The sequence below is a fragment of the Poeciliopsis prolifica genome, unplaced genomic scaffold (genome assembly GCF_027474105.1).
Source record: "Poeciliopsis prolifica strain line A6 unplaced genomic scaffold, Auburn_PproV2 SCAFFOLD051, whole genome shotgun sequence".
Classification (NCBI taxonomy): Eukaryota; Metazoa; Chordata; class Actinopteri; order Cyprinodontiformes; family Poeciliidae; genus Poeciliopsis; species Poeciliopsis prolifica.
Window position 1 is genome coordinate 526,859 of NW_026562426.1, and position 14,989 is coordinate 541,847.

Genomic DNA, 14,989 nt, shown 5'->3' on the forward strand with positions numbered 1-14,989 from the left:
TCCCGCTCTGATTTGTTTCCGTTGTGTTCTATCGTTGGGGCCTCACTTCTTTGAAAAACACAGAACATGAGCGTAAACAGCAGGGATGTCCCGATACCATCCCAGGAAATCGCCTCGGGGTTCAGTCCCAGCAGCTTTAGAAGATCAGGACGCACTCCTGCTTAGTCCACTTTAATCAAAATCCATTTTCTTGTTTTGTGTTTTGACTAAGACTGTTTAGAAATGCAACATAAGACGAAATATTTAGGAGAGGCCTTTTCAGGACGTAGCGGTTTAAAAAAAAAAACAAGATAAGCTCGCTAAATAAATGCACTGAAGTAAAAGCTTTTAGCCATTTTATAAAGTTTGACAGCAGCTTGGTCACACAGCAAATGGACACGGAAAAGGTGAACATTTTGAAGTGGTAAATATAGTTCACGCACCTCCCCAGATCTGTCTGCTTCCATCTTTCATAACGAGGAGTATAATTTTGGGAGCAGCACTTCCTGAGTTGGAAACAACAGGGATAAAGTTGCATAGGACCCAGTTTGTAGGCTGCGGACCACAACTTCACTCCTGCATATATTTATACACATTCTGGCCGGCGTACGCGCACTGAATTGTGAATTATGCATCGCAGTGGAGCGCAGGATTCAGCTTCGGCTTTTATTCAGCCTTTTACAATGAGCAATTGTCAGAAAACGTCCAGCATTTTAACACATTTTACCCTCCTGCCTAATAAACGCCTCCTTACAGCTACGCAATATGCTGCCAGAAATCTTTGGAGGAACTCGGAACTTGGCGAGAGAAGAAGGAGAGGGAGGGGAGAAAAAAAATCAAGGAGGGATGCAAAAAGGCGAGAGCTAAGTCGACGAGAAGCGCTCTTCTCGCAGGGTGAACTGTGATTAAGAGGGGAAGGGGAGAGAATGAAATCAGGGATGAACAGGCCACAGAGGAGCAGGGACAGATGGAGGGCCAGCCAACAGATGGAGAGAAGGCAGAAAGAGCGGAAAAGATTTCTGGCCGCGCGCTCGGGGGGGGAAGAAGCTGAAGAATGTGGAAATGGTGTAACAGTTGGAGCGAACCCTCGCAGGGATGAGGCCTCTGTTTGCTACACTGCTGGATGCTCTTTCCCTGCACAGCCAACCTGACGAAACAGGGATATTTACAACAGTCTGGAACCATTGAACATCTTTTAAAAGAAGCAGTGTCATGTAAAATCGACTTTTTTTTTATAGCTTGGAATCGTTCTGTGACGTCATCCTTTCATCAGAAACTCCACATGCATGGAGTGTTAACAGCCTCGGTTCTTTCACGCATGTTTTGAGAAATCATTTAATCTCCATTGCAAGCGTTCAGCTCTGCAGAACGCCCTGGGCGGACCGAGCCCCGCCTTCGACGACGCAGCTCAATGCGGTTTCCAAGTTTCGGCGCTTCCGCCTCACAGAGCCTCTCTGCCCCGCGGCTCCTCCACTCAGCCCCTTCAGACTAGCCGGCGACGATCGGCAAACATCTGCTGAGCTCATCATGCGAGCTACTTCTCAGGGAAACGCTGGCAAGAACGTTGTTAAAGGGTTAATGGAAGAACGACGTTGCGATGACTTCCCTGAGGTTTCAGAAAGAGCAGTTTGGGGTTTTTTTTTGAAAGCGACAAGAGGCCCAATTTCATGGCGTCAAATTACAAAGTAAAATTTCTTTCAAGTCGAAGAGATGTTGCAAACTGGGCGACGCCTCTTCTCTCGTAGCAGTCGGCTCGTCCTGGTACCACGACGGGGAGGGGTACCAGGTGGCTTAGTCAAAGTATTAACGGTTATAGCTCATTTGGTTGTGACAGCTGAGCCCACTGTAAGCATCCTGGCTCAGCTGGCGCACATCAAAGTGGCCAAGCCATTAATGAAGCTATTAGTAACACCAGAGAAAGTCAAATATTCCTAATAGCCTTCTCAGGACGCTTCCCGCTGGGCTGCATTCAGACACCTGCGGCGAGAGTGAAGTGTGCTTATTAAAGCCACTGCAGACGAGCCGCATCAATAGAAAGTGTATCTGTTGGCGTCGTCTGTTTCTGAGGGGCGTACGCATGAAAACGATATGCACTTTATATAAACGGTACGGGAGCAACACAAGGAACGAATAAAATCGCAGCTTCTTTTCCAGCCTGTGTGTGATTATATTTTGCATGCTTGTTTTAAATTGGGTTTTACTAATTTGCAATACTGCAAATGTATTCTTGCATAGTCGAATGACTGTGAAGCGGTCGTTAGAATCGTTTGGGTCTGTGTTTCATTTGGGTGTTTTGTAGTGAAAACCGTCTTCTGGAGATTATTTTACCTTTGTGCGCTGCGCTCTTGAACAAAGTGTAGAGTTTGCTTCACATGCCGGCGGTTCGAAACGCTAAAAGGAAGAAACAGGAGCTGGAGACCAAAAGAAAAAAATAATAATAATAAAAAAATGACTCACAAGTGCATTTAAAACAACAACAAAAAAAAAAAACACACAGGCGCTCCCTCACAGCTGCTTTTGCAAGCTGGTGCTCAGAGAAAGAATGCACAGCAAGCATAGTGTGATTTATGCCACAGCAGTACACAAAACTGACATCTGCGCTTCCCTGAAGTGCCGGGTTCCCATGATGGGAGCGAGATCCGCGTTACAGAACTGAGCAAATTCCTCAGCTTTGGAGGAAAATGGATCCAACATGGTTTTGAGGAAAGCAGAGACACCAGGGCGGTACTGGATGACTGATTATCAATACTCTGCGAGATAACGAATAAAGTCGTTCACCAAAAGGTCAAACCGTTTCCTGAACGGTTGAGCATTGATTTGGTGACTTGTAGGTGACGGGGGGCCATGTGAAGGTCGTGTTGATAATGGACTGATGGAAGCATCCGCATAAACGCCGACTGCAGGATGACGCAGAGAGTCGCGCGGTGAAACTGCGAGTTTGAATTGAGGTGAGAAACACGGAGGGTTGCAACCCAAACATGGTGGACGTGTAGCAGCCTCCCAGGTGGGCGGAAACCGATGTAAAGAGAGGGGAGCGGATGAAAGCGTGGCTTTCCCCTGAGCTGCTGCAAGGTCACCGTGGCGATGGGAAGAGGGGGAAGGGAACGAGCGAAGGGATGTGGAAGAGAGGAGCGTTGCGAGGCTGCAGAATGGTCGAGAAACAGAGGGAGGGAGGAGAGCAGGAGGTGTGCAGAGCCCCCAAAACCCCCAAGGGTGATTTATTGGCTCTGCTGGGAACTCTCGCAGTGAAAGTCTACGCATGTGACAGAAATCTGAGAAATAAGGGGGGCTCGGAACAAAAGCAAAGCATAATGTCAGAGGCAGGAAAGTAGCAGAGCGTGTGTGAAAGAAGGCTAGGAAAACAGTGAAACCTGAGTTACACATCAGGGGGGAAGAGAAGGGTAATCCCAGAGGTGGATATCTGCTTAGTTTCAAAGCAAACAGTCGACGCTGCATGTTTGTAGAGAAACTGCGCCGTGTTGGATCCCGGTTCACGTTGGTTAAAAAACGTGCAAACCGAGTCCAATCGGGTGGAGAACGTCTGAACAATAATGTATCGCCTCAGATTCTGCAACTGGATCTGTATCTAGACTTTAACTGGGACATTCGAACACGAGTCCGATTGTGGATTTGTCTTTATTTTAGGGTCGAATCTTCATGCCAGCCTCAAATGTTTCACAACCTCAAACAGTTCTTCTTTTCTTTTTGCAGAAAAAGAAATGTATTCAGCACTCCATCGTTCCTTGAGGAAGAAATGAATCCCTACAGCATAATGGTGCCACCGCCATGTTCCACCCAGAGTTGCTGGGGCGAACATGAAAACGAGAAAGAAACGGGGCGTCCACCAAACACAAAGCGGACAGAGAGGAAGAAGAAAAGGAGGAAGGTGAGACAGAGGAGCAGCAGCTGCTTTCGGTCTCACGTTTCTCGGTGGGGGATGTGCAGGGAAGGAGGAAGTCGGCTTGTCTTCCTCCTCTCCGACTCTCTCGGTCTTTGCGACCGCTCAAACATGCAAGAGCATCTTTTACAGCTGTCACTTCCTGCGGCCTGATTCTCAGTCTCGTCAACCTTATGCTGCTAAGTTTACCGTCCTCTCCATTGCGTCTCATCGCTCTCACTTCCTCTCATCTCTCCCGTCTTATTTCTCCCTGCGGGGCGATTGGAGAATGATCCGACTGTGTGTGTGGATTAGGTGTGACCCTGGAGGTGCTTTCTCTCAGAGTCGATCTGCTCGGTACAGAGAAATCTGATGACACACTGTAACCCGATCATACACACAAGTGGCTTTAACGCTGGATGAGCGTCATGTTGTCATTTCAAAATTCTCTGCTCCAGGCGTTATTAGCGTCTCACAGGAACAGCGCGGGCTGCTCTCACAGCTGGTAGTCTGGTGGACTCAGTTTGACAGAACGGACGCATTTGTTGCGTTTTCACAAGGTGCGGTTTGCTTTCACGTTGCACTGTGTCAAGTGAATCGAGTGCTTTGAAAAACCTGTTTCACCCCCTCACCTGTGGAGGCGCTGCACCGAGGACTGCTGAAGGAAACAGCGAGCGCAACTTCCTTCCCCGCGAAACGTCACCAAAAATGTCGATTTCTGTAGGATTTCTCTTTTGAACCAACCAAATAAAATGAAATAAATAAATCACGTTCCCCCCGCGAGCGCCCTGCAAAAATGTTTGTTGGGGAGCAGTCTCCGGTCCCAGAGTTCACTTCGACTGAACCGAGGCTTAGGTTTTTAGTCGGAACAGATTTCCCTTTTATGGACCACAGTTTGATTGCGCTTTCACTCCTGCCCACGTGAACTGCGCTTCCTAGGCAAAGGAACTGGTCTGATTTAAGTGGACTAAACACGGCTGGTGTGAATGCAGTCACGGACCGGTGCTTGATGAGAGGAGTTTGAGACTGTGGCTTTGACCAGTTCTTCCCCAGGAAGGCCACGCCATTTGATCAGTTGATGAGACGGCGAGATGCTAATTCTTGTGGCTGTAGCGTGACAAAATGCTCAAAGGCTCGAGAGCTGTGGATAATTTGGTCCCACGGCCGTGGATTGGCAGCGGCCTCCAACAGCGTGGGGTATCTTTCGCCTACTTGTGCGACGGAAACGGTGTTGCAGTCTAATATTAATTTGATACATATCCACTGAAAATAAACGCAGCGCTGCCGAGTCACCGTGAGCGGCAGAACGTCTCTGTCCATACGGTGGAAGCTTGCCTCCTCGTTTTGTAACATCTTTAGGCCCGGCGCTGCTTTCCAAGTTCCAGCGCATTAATATTCATCAGGATAGCTTTAATCTCTCAAAAGTGGGTTATTGGCAAGTGGTAGATGATTCTCCTCTATCCTCTCTGCCTCTTTCCTCTGATTAACTCTGCTCCTGTGTCTCAGAGTGATAATAAAAAGAGGGGGGAGAAAAAAAAGTGCATATTCATGTGAAAGATGGGGAGGGAGGTGTGTGTGTGTGTGTGTGTGTGTGTGGCGTGTGTGTGTGTGTGTTGGGGGGAAAGAGTTGTATAAGAGATTTAAAGTGGGTGACAGCAAACAAGGGAAACAGAATAAAAGAGACAGCTCTGACGTCACGGGCGCTTTAACTAGGTCAGGCATGAAGTTGTGATGTCACTTACTCCGGAGCCATCCCACTGGGCCAATCATCGGCCGGGACACGCCCCTTTTTGTTTCTCCCCTCATTCCCCTCCACCCTACCCAGCCGCACCCCCAACCTCTGCGCTGGTTTCCAGCAGCTGCCCAGAATCAGACACGGAGATGCACACACACACACATCTGCACCGTCCTGCGGCTGTGAACATGGATACAGCCGGGGCTGATCCACAACGAAGGTTAAAAACGACACCAGCATCTCTACTGCAGATGCTTGCAGAGAGCATTTGACGCTGTTCTCTTCTGATTATCATGTATTTATTCATTTGCTTATTGCTCTCTGTGCATCTGCTGGGCTGCTCAGAGAGCACGCAGCAGTTTCGCTAACTCACAGCTGCAGAACGTCTTTGCCCCGAACAAAGTTGTTCGTGCTTCATGCAGAAAACGGAATTCCTGCTCCTCCCTGTAAAATTTGCAAATTAGCTCAGTTTTTTTTAAGGGGTATTTTACGGGGATTGTTCTAGTTTTGGGGCTCGGTTTAAAGCTGGTCTTTTTTAACACCGTATTGCCTGAATTTATATTCAATTTCACTCTAACAAAAACTATTATTGGTGTTTTTGCTGCCGCCAAATGCTCCACTTTACCGGGCCAAATTGGACGCCACAGTAGAAACCCAACCCCTCGTATTCCATGTTTTAAAAACAGGCATCATAACAGGCCAAGATCAAGACACGATTTAGTGTATCCAACACAGGAAATTTGTCTCAGTAATGATTAATCAGACTACAGTACAGTTTACAGAAGAAGCAAAGTGCAAATGTAAGCAGATTCTTGACCAGACTCGAGTGAAAATGGGAAGAATCGATTGCTCAACAGTGGCCTAATGTGACCTTCACAATTTCAAAACCAACACCATCTGTGCATAAAACCTTTTCCATTTCTTTCTGTTTTGGGACATAATGATTTTAAATACATTTGAACTATTTAGGACTAACGGAACCACGTAAGCCCTTGTCTAATTGGAACAACGTTCAGCAAGCGTCTATTAGTTTGACTCTGAGAAAAACCTGCAATTCTTTTTTTTTCCTCTCCCCGGTCTTCATTCTTCTTCCCTTCGCGCTCCTCCGCTTCATCTCAAGACATTTCAGCTCGCTAAGCCTCTTCAGCATCTCAGACGGCACCAAAGGGGACGTCTGCGCCGCGCACAGGGAGCTGTTTCTGATGTTCGTTTGACTCCCAGCATCAAACAAATCCACTTGGCCTTCACCAGGACGCGATGGTGAAGCGTTCAAGCCTCGATTTGCGTGCAAGAGAGTGGCTGCGTCGCGGGGAAGGAGATTTAAACCCAGCTGCAAGCAGAAACCGACTCGTCCCACAGGGACATACAGGGAATAAAAATACAAAAAAACATTGTGGGGTTGACGCCTGTGATATCCTTTTTTTTATGAAATGCAAAAGTATCTCACGGTAACAAAGAGGGAAATAAAACCTTGATGCTGCAGTCTAATTATCACTCTACCTGCAAAGATCAGCTGATCTGCTTCCTTTCTGTGCAAAAAGCTGTGCATGTTCTCACCTGATGTGTTAGCAGATCAAATTAGCCAGAAATTAGCAATCACACAACATGTCGATTGTCTGCAGTTCACGTCGTCTCAAGAGTCCCAGATACAGAGACAAAAGCGATTTTGACACTCCAGCTCATTAAAAAAATTCCCTTTCAAAATCTTTATTGCTTAAGACTGCAAAGATGGTGAGCGCACAGGGATACTGAGTGTTTCATGGCAAGTTTCCAACTTATATGAAAGAACATTTATGATCCAATCATCTATTCATCTTCCCTGTCTGCCCTGAACGCAGCAGAGCCCACGTTTCAAATCACTCTTGAAATAATCAGTCGCGTTAAGATTACAGTGCCAGTACACAGTGTCTGTGCTAGTTGTTCTCTGAAACTATTTATCACAAATTACAGTGACACTCACGGGTCTGGCAATCATCCATCGCTTCCAACTTCTTTCTTTTTTGCCACAGATCCTTTTCCTGTCGGTTTTGTCGTTGCTGCGTTTTGTTCACTTAAGTTTGAATTCCACTGAAGTGCGGTGTGTCCATCCACCAGCAGAAAAAGAGACCAGATGGTGTGGTTAACATTCTGGGGTAATAAGACACGGCGGTGAGAAAAGGGCCTCTGCATGTGCACACGACCGTCCAATCTGAAAATGACCATTTCACAAGACAGCGCGCAGAACAGTACAAAGGAACGAGCTGATAATTTACAAGAGTCGGCTCTTCTTTGTCCCGTATAATCCGGAGGCTGGTGTGGGCTCTGCACAAATGCAAGTCACAAGTTTTCAAATTTGACATGACTCAGCATAATTACATTTTTACTTGGTCATCTTTTTTTTTTCATCATTATTGTTTTGTGACGCTGGCTTCTATACCCTGAGAGTTCAAAGTGTGTCCCAGTTCTGAGTAAACGTGAAGAAAACCAAAACCAAAAGCAATGACTGAGAACCCAATCTTACTAACAGACTCGTCCTGCTTTGCACATGAAGCTGTGGCCTCAGTTGGTGATTAAATTTGAATGCTGTTAATTGCCCCGGGTAACTGTGATGCATGTAGGTAGAAGGTCAAAGGGAGTCACTGAAGCTAAATCAAAGAGTGACCTTCTAAAATGATTCGATTCAAGGGAGAACACACCCACAAAGCATTTGCCTCCTCACACATTTTGTTTTTGATTTATTGTCAACAAAGCAAACTAGTTCAGTGCAAAAACATGTTTTCCTAACAATGCCGTTCAATTTTAAGGGTTGTCAAAACCGATGTGCCCATACGAATGAGTAATTGTGCCCTAAGCTTAATAACTGGTTTTGTCACTCTGCAGCAATGAATACCCTGGAGCGTATCCAGTAATTTTGGTCGAACTATGTGGAAGACATCTGTGTCACTTTCCTTACTACGATTTGTTTTATTTTGTAACATCGGAGGAGTATGAACTGTCACCAGCCACGAGAATTTGTATCGTTTGTCACATTTGGCATTCCTTACTCATTTCAATCGTAAGTTTCGATATGCCACATGTTGACATTCTTTGGTTTCTCACTATTTTCCCCTCATTTCTCCTTTTCCTAATCAGAACCATCTCCCCGCTGCAGTGCGTTCATTTAATTTGGTGAACCAATGTGTCCATAAATCACCTCCTCAGCAGCAGCTAGCGTCTGTCCGATTAGGGAACTCCTCGTCAGATCCTTCCGTAGTCATTCTTTCTTCATTTGCTGTCTGGACCTTCACTGCAGGAAGAAGAAACGGATCAAGTGTGTTTTGCTTTTTCATGAAGTGGCAAAAATGAGACACGGAAAGGGAGCAAAATTGGGGATGACTCATGTCTCACAGTAACAAGGCATACGGTACTTGCAGACAGTTTAATTAGAACACTACGCATCCGAGCATAGTGTATCCATTATAAATGGATAATGTTGCAGATTATCCATTTATATATTCTTTTTCTCAATGACATCAAAGAGTTATCGGTAATGAAACTCGTCTGGACTATGAAGAGAACTCGCCCCCAAACTAAACAGAAGAAATCCTGATAGAAACTGTAAAACTTATTTTTATCGTGATTTAACAGTTTATCGTGTTCAATTTGTTCACGTTTCTGTTAATCCGAAGCTGGACTTATTTGTGTTAATCCAATCTGTAGACAGTTGAGCTTTTGTTGAAACTGAACAGTTGATGGGATTCTTTCCCCCTGTACTGGAGTTGATTATTTGGTCAAAAACTTGTCCTCGGTTCACTTGCACTAAAGTCTCATTTAACAGCACCGTGCTGAGTTAAAACACGCCGACTGGTTTTTGATTGGCACAGTGGGCGAGCTTGATTATAACAGACAGGTGGGCAGAGGCAGCGTCCTGCAGAATCAACGGTCTACGAAAGAGACAAACTGCTTTGCTAAGCTTAAAACTGACCCGTTTGTTACTCGAAGCTTTATAGATATTCTTGGTGAGTGCTGTGTGCGAATGCTTCTCTGCTTACAGAGCTAATTTTACACCAAGATGCAACGGCCAGCTGGACATGCAGCTATTCGCTCAGCAGCCCAAAACAAACAGCAGAAACTACTGTTGCTCATTCATTTCATTATTCATAAAACTCTTTGCTTTTGGCGAATTAAGAATTCAATGCGGTTTGCTAGTGAAGGTGCTTCCACAGTGAGCCTGGAGCAGGACTCATTGAAATTTCAGGGTGATCAGACCGCACATCGGTCAAGACAAGATGGAAGTGAAGTCTGAAATATGACATTTTACTTACAGGGATCGGAAAGTGAGATAACCCTTTGAGGTTTTCAGACATGAGGCTGTAAATGGAAGTCAAGAGATTCAGAAGACTAGGAGTTTGGATTAAACAATTTGACAACAACAAATGAGGCTTTGACTGAACAAGTCCAGGTATCTCTGCAGGTCTACAATTTCTGGGTGTCAAAAGTCAAAATCTCAAATTCAAAAACAAACATGTTTTGCTCGGTAAATGAAAAAAATCCCACATGCTCGACGGTGCATTGAAATGATTTGCATTCACTGACGCAAATTTGTACCAACTCAGCTTCTTTAATCAAGAGACACTCAATGCTTTCTCTGGAAGAGCTTAATTATATCAGCACTTACACATAAATACACACCAGTAAGCTTGTTTTGGATACTGGTTCACCTCTTGTCACCATCAAGCAGATGTTAACTGCTTCACAGTGGAGAGTCTTACGTCACCCGGAAGCCCCTTAATCCACCCGGGCCGACCCAGCTGTGAGGCCAAGATAAGCAGTGACCACTGATATGCAATTGCACAAATTTCAGCAGCTGTGCAGATCACCGCCTTGCTCTCACCAACGAAGCCCGGGCAAACAAAAAAAGAGCTGCTTTTTCTTCACGTCAACCACTAAAAACTCCTTCTTCCTTCCAAGATGAATTTCTCCTATGGGAGACGAATAAAATTGTCTTTTCTTTCCCCTTCTTGCCTCTGAGATAAGAGATGTGAAGTTTGAGCATGTGACAGAAAATGCGGTATGGGCTGCATTCACAGCAGCACGTTTAAACGTGTTTCTGGTGGAATATTTGGCACACCGCATTTTGACAGCAAGCACAGGCTGGAGGATCGTTACATAAGGCGGCTGCGGGGAGATTTAAAACGACCAAGAAATCGGCTTGGCAGAAGCAACACGTCAGGTTTTCTACTCCAAGCTGGCCCGAAATAGTTAACGTTTTTTTTTTTTTTTTTTTTATAGAATGATAAAACACAGAGTAAGGAATTCCACAAGATCTTCTATTCACACAATCAGCATTGCTTGCCATCAATCCTCACGGGTCTATTACATCATGTTTTCCTGTTCTCCAGCCGTCGCTGGCGAACACTTGTAGGAAACAACGTGGTCAGCTAATGGCAAGACAAATATGATTCTGAGCGTGTCACTTTGGGGAGGGGGTGGGGGGAGGAAACTGACCCTACTTACATAAGCCTCAGAACCAATGAGTGATGTTCTGTTTTTCAGCAGCTCTGCTCCTGGATCTGGTCCGCAGCGAGACGCGGCCGGCGCAGGCAGGCTCGGCCGGGGGATTACACGTGTCATGTTTATGTTTCCCGACTCTCTCCCGCATGGAGGAACTTCACTGTGGGGTTTTCATGTGGGAAACAGATTCCCGGGTGTTCACTGCTTGGCGGTTACATAACTCAAGGTTTTCATGAGGAGCTGAAGGTGTGGGATCAGAATACGCATTCAGGGTCAGCTACTTCGGACTGCCACTCCGCTTTCTGCATGGATTCTTGTGTTGTGCACAAAACTCTATGATCAAAAATGTTTTGCTACCTCTAAGTACGAATGTAAAAACATTTCAGTGGCAAAATATTGAAAAATGATCATGCTATTTGTGAGAAGAAAATAATATTAAGTTAAAAATGCTCAGCATGATATTCCACACCACATCAAAGTTGATTAAAAAAAAACAACATTTTATTATGAGTGATACGGCGGATCTGGAATCTAAGAGACTGTAATTTTTTAAAGTTGGGACAAAAATATCCACAGTACTGTAACTGTGTCCTCTGTCTCTATTTCAATGTGAGTTTCAGTTGAAAAATCACTTGTTACAAACCCTGGATTAATTAGCTCCGGCTTTGCAGGCCGTGCATCGCCGAAATCAACCTCATTGCTGGAAATTGGCCACGCAGCACACAGTCGTGGGACAGATATTTGAACTCCACCGATTCAAAAACACCTTGTTCTTGCATCCCGACTTTTATAAAGCTCTGCAAATGTGTTCATGGATGTGAAGCTGGACCTTAATTTATTTATTTTTTTTATGTCACGTTTTGGTGACTTGCTTTGCCTGGACAGCCAAACCTGAGCATGTTGGCTGTATTTTCTTGAATGTTCGCCGCTTGTGTGCTAATTTTAGGAAAGCAAAGTGGTTCTTTTGAAATTGCGTTGGATGTCTTTAAATGTCTTCCCAGAGTTTCAAGCTGCCGGTCTTTGTTTTCTTCTCTCCCCAGGCTTCAGATTGCTCTTCCAGTGTCCTCACTGCGCTGCTCACTCTCACATATCAAACTAAATGCTTTAGGGGTAAAATGGGCAAACATTGCTCAAAATATTGAGTAATTATGTTCTGTGGGATGTTTGTCATCTTAAATTGGAATAAATGTGGGGGTGTTGTAATTTATTCCTCACCAGATGTTACGCTTTTCATTTAAAAATAAAAAATAATTGATAAGGTAAATAACAATTACTTAATTGTTAGGTAATATTACCTGGAACTCAATTGTTGAAGTTGATTTTAAATATCCACCTGCCCAAATGTTATCAAAGCATTTTTTTTACTGTTGTATATCAACAAACCTTAATTCACCGAATCAAAGTTATGACAATATGACTGATAAATGCAATTCAGCACGATTTTGTACTGTTTCATGTCATTAGTACCAACTTATCTCTTATTCTTAATGTTTTGACGGGGACATCTGTGGTGACACCGAGGCAGAAAGGCAGCCACTCGCGACGCGTCACAGAGAAAAGTAGGCTGGAAGTCGAAGCTGCCGTTGTCGGACTCCTCCAAGTGCCGCCATTTCCGCTCGTTCTCCCCGAATCTTCAGCTCCAGGTGTGTTTTGTTTTGTTTACCTGCCTGCTCGGTCCCAGGCGGGCACGCTCGCGCGCCGCTGGAGAGGGGAGTGGGCTTTGCTCCGCGAGCTCCACAAGGACGGGCTGTACCACCGCGATGATGGAGAGCAGGGGGCGGGGGGAGTCAGCGAGTGAAACCTGGATTTTTCTGGCGATATTCACGAAACTGTAACTCTAGTCCCCGGACGTAAACCAGAACAAAATAGGATCACTGATGTTTCTAAAGAAGGTTGGTAGACTAAAAGGGGTTTAAGCCGTCAGCCGTTCTGTTTATAAGTTTCTTTCTCCCCCCCATTTCCAAACTCCGAGGCTCCATCTTGCCTTTTGATTGACCGCAACATATATGTTTTTTTTTCTGGGTGCTGAATTTTTTTTCCCCCCTCTGCTGGAAAGAAATACAGCAACAGTGGAAGAAGGCAGGGAAAGAAAAAGGCTCGGCGGAAAATAAAAAGCGGTGACAGAGAAAGTGCCGAAACAGGAGCTCCGCGGGGAAAAGTGGGGGAACAGGTTGGGAAAAAAAGAGCAAGAAGAAACTGAGCAAGTGGGGAAGGAGACTTTGCCATAGATATATTTAGATATTTTTCTTTTTGGAGTCCGTTCATTTTATTGACAGCGAGCTTCGAATTAAAAGGTACGTCCCTTGTTTGTTTGTTTTCCTCTTCCGCACCAAATTGTTGAGAAATGATTCTGAAAGTCTTTGTTTGTTTCGCTCTTACATTAAATTCTGTTACCACGGTAAACAATTGAAACGTCGACTGCTTTGCTACAATGCACTCAATTTATACGTCTGTGAAAGGAAAACTGTTATTTGCTCGCGCAAGAAATAGTGGTTTTTAATCAACGCGAGAGCTCGTGGCAGAGCGCGTTATTGATGCGCACATGTGGCACCGCAAGTGGGGCTCTTTGTTGCTCCAGCCTCATGCTACATACAGTAAGTGGCCGCGGCATGGCAGGATACAGGCCGGTGTTGACATTTTCATACCGCACGAAACTTATTTATGGAGAGAACCCCCCCGCCCCCTGCCTCTCTCGGGCCCCCTCCTCTGCTCTCCTTCCTCCATTTCTTTGCTACCTTTCAGCCGCATCCATGCTTGACTTTGTGCAGTTAAAACAGTTCCACTACACAGGAACTGCAGCTCGAGGCTGTTTTAACGGTTCAGTGGTTTTTATTTACGCCACTGCGAGGTTGTATTTTTCTTCTCTCCCTTCTTCTTTTTCTTCCCAATGTGAAGTGCTGGGAGGGAGCCGCCACATTGCCAAATATGTGTCAATGTCAAATGGAGGTGTGTCCCCTTAGCGTGGCTTCAGTGGCCCCCGTGTTGGCTCGGACATAAGCGAGAGAGAGAGAGACGACTGACGTAAAATGTCACAATAACAAAGGTCCGTTTCACGAGGAAACCCGCGGATATCTTTTAGATGTAGCCCGTTCTGGGGGAGGGTAGAGGGGCTGTTCTGATTCTGTTCGTCGTGCGACCCAGAGGCGAACGCATTCGCTCTACACAGAAGCTCGCGCGCAGCCCCCCTCTGAGTCATACCGCATTTTGGACGCTCGCGCTGCTTGGGCGAAGTGGAGAGAACCCCTGCTGATAGCGTGCGCGCGCGCACCCAGACAGCCTCTTCGAAAGTAGGAATTGTGTTTCTTACTTGTTTTTTATTTAAATGATAAAATATTTAATAATTTAAAAAAAATGCGGGCGTACGAGGACGCAGAAAACGCACCTGTACCTGCTCGCGCGCAGTGACAGGACTGATGGATGGGCGGCGACGCAAACACGACCACGTTCAGCACAAAATGCCCCGGATTTTTTTTTTTTTCTTGCTTGGGCGTGGTGTATATTCAGCACTTAAATCTCCACGTTTCTAACGTCAGAATGACAGCAAACAGTTACTTCCTAAATTCAAACACAAATGAGACGATTTGTACGGGTCGACTGAGTTTTCAAATAGGCGAATCCTGTTTCACTTCTTGCTGGGAGGTCAGAGAATCCCAACTGAAAGCAGCATTGCTTTTGATGAGGTCTGACCTGTGCCTGCAAACGCACTCGCAAATGTTTTTTCCAAAGGCTTTTAGTTTGATGTGTTGCAATCAGGCGTGGAAACCCGCAGCTGCGACGGGCCAGATGCGGCTGAATTTACAAAGTAGCGAGTAAATTTGATCAACCCACAAGCTGAAGTGGTGGGTGTGCAATTTGAATATTTCGAGAGTACACAACAGTAACTATAGCTGATTGACGATTGTGGCTTAATAATACATATATAATAC

At 45.4% G+C, this 14,989-nt stretch overlaps 1 protein-coding gene across 1 annotated transcript in view; it reads left to right on the forward strand.

Annotated features, from left to right (window-relative positions):
* Window positions 1-12,785: 12,785 nt before the first annotated feature.
* Window positions 12,786-14,989, forward strand: part of ndrg2 (NDRG family member 2) — a 39,461-nt gene continuing 37,257 nt past the window's right edge. The window contains exon 1 of the mRNA XM_055058582.1: window positions 12,786-13,357. The gene's annotated coding sequence lies outside the window, so the exon portion shown is untranslated. The remainder of the gene's footprint in view (window positions 13,358-14,989) is intronic.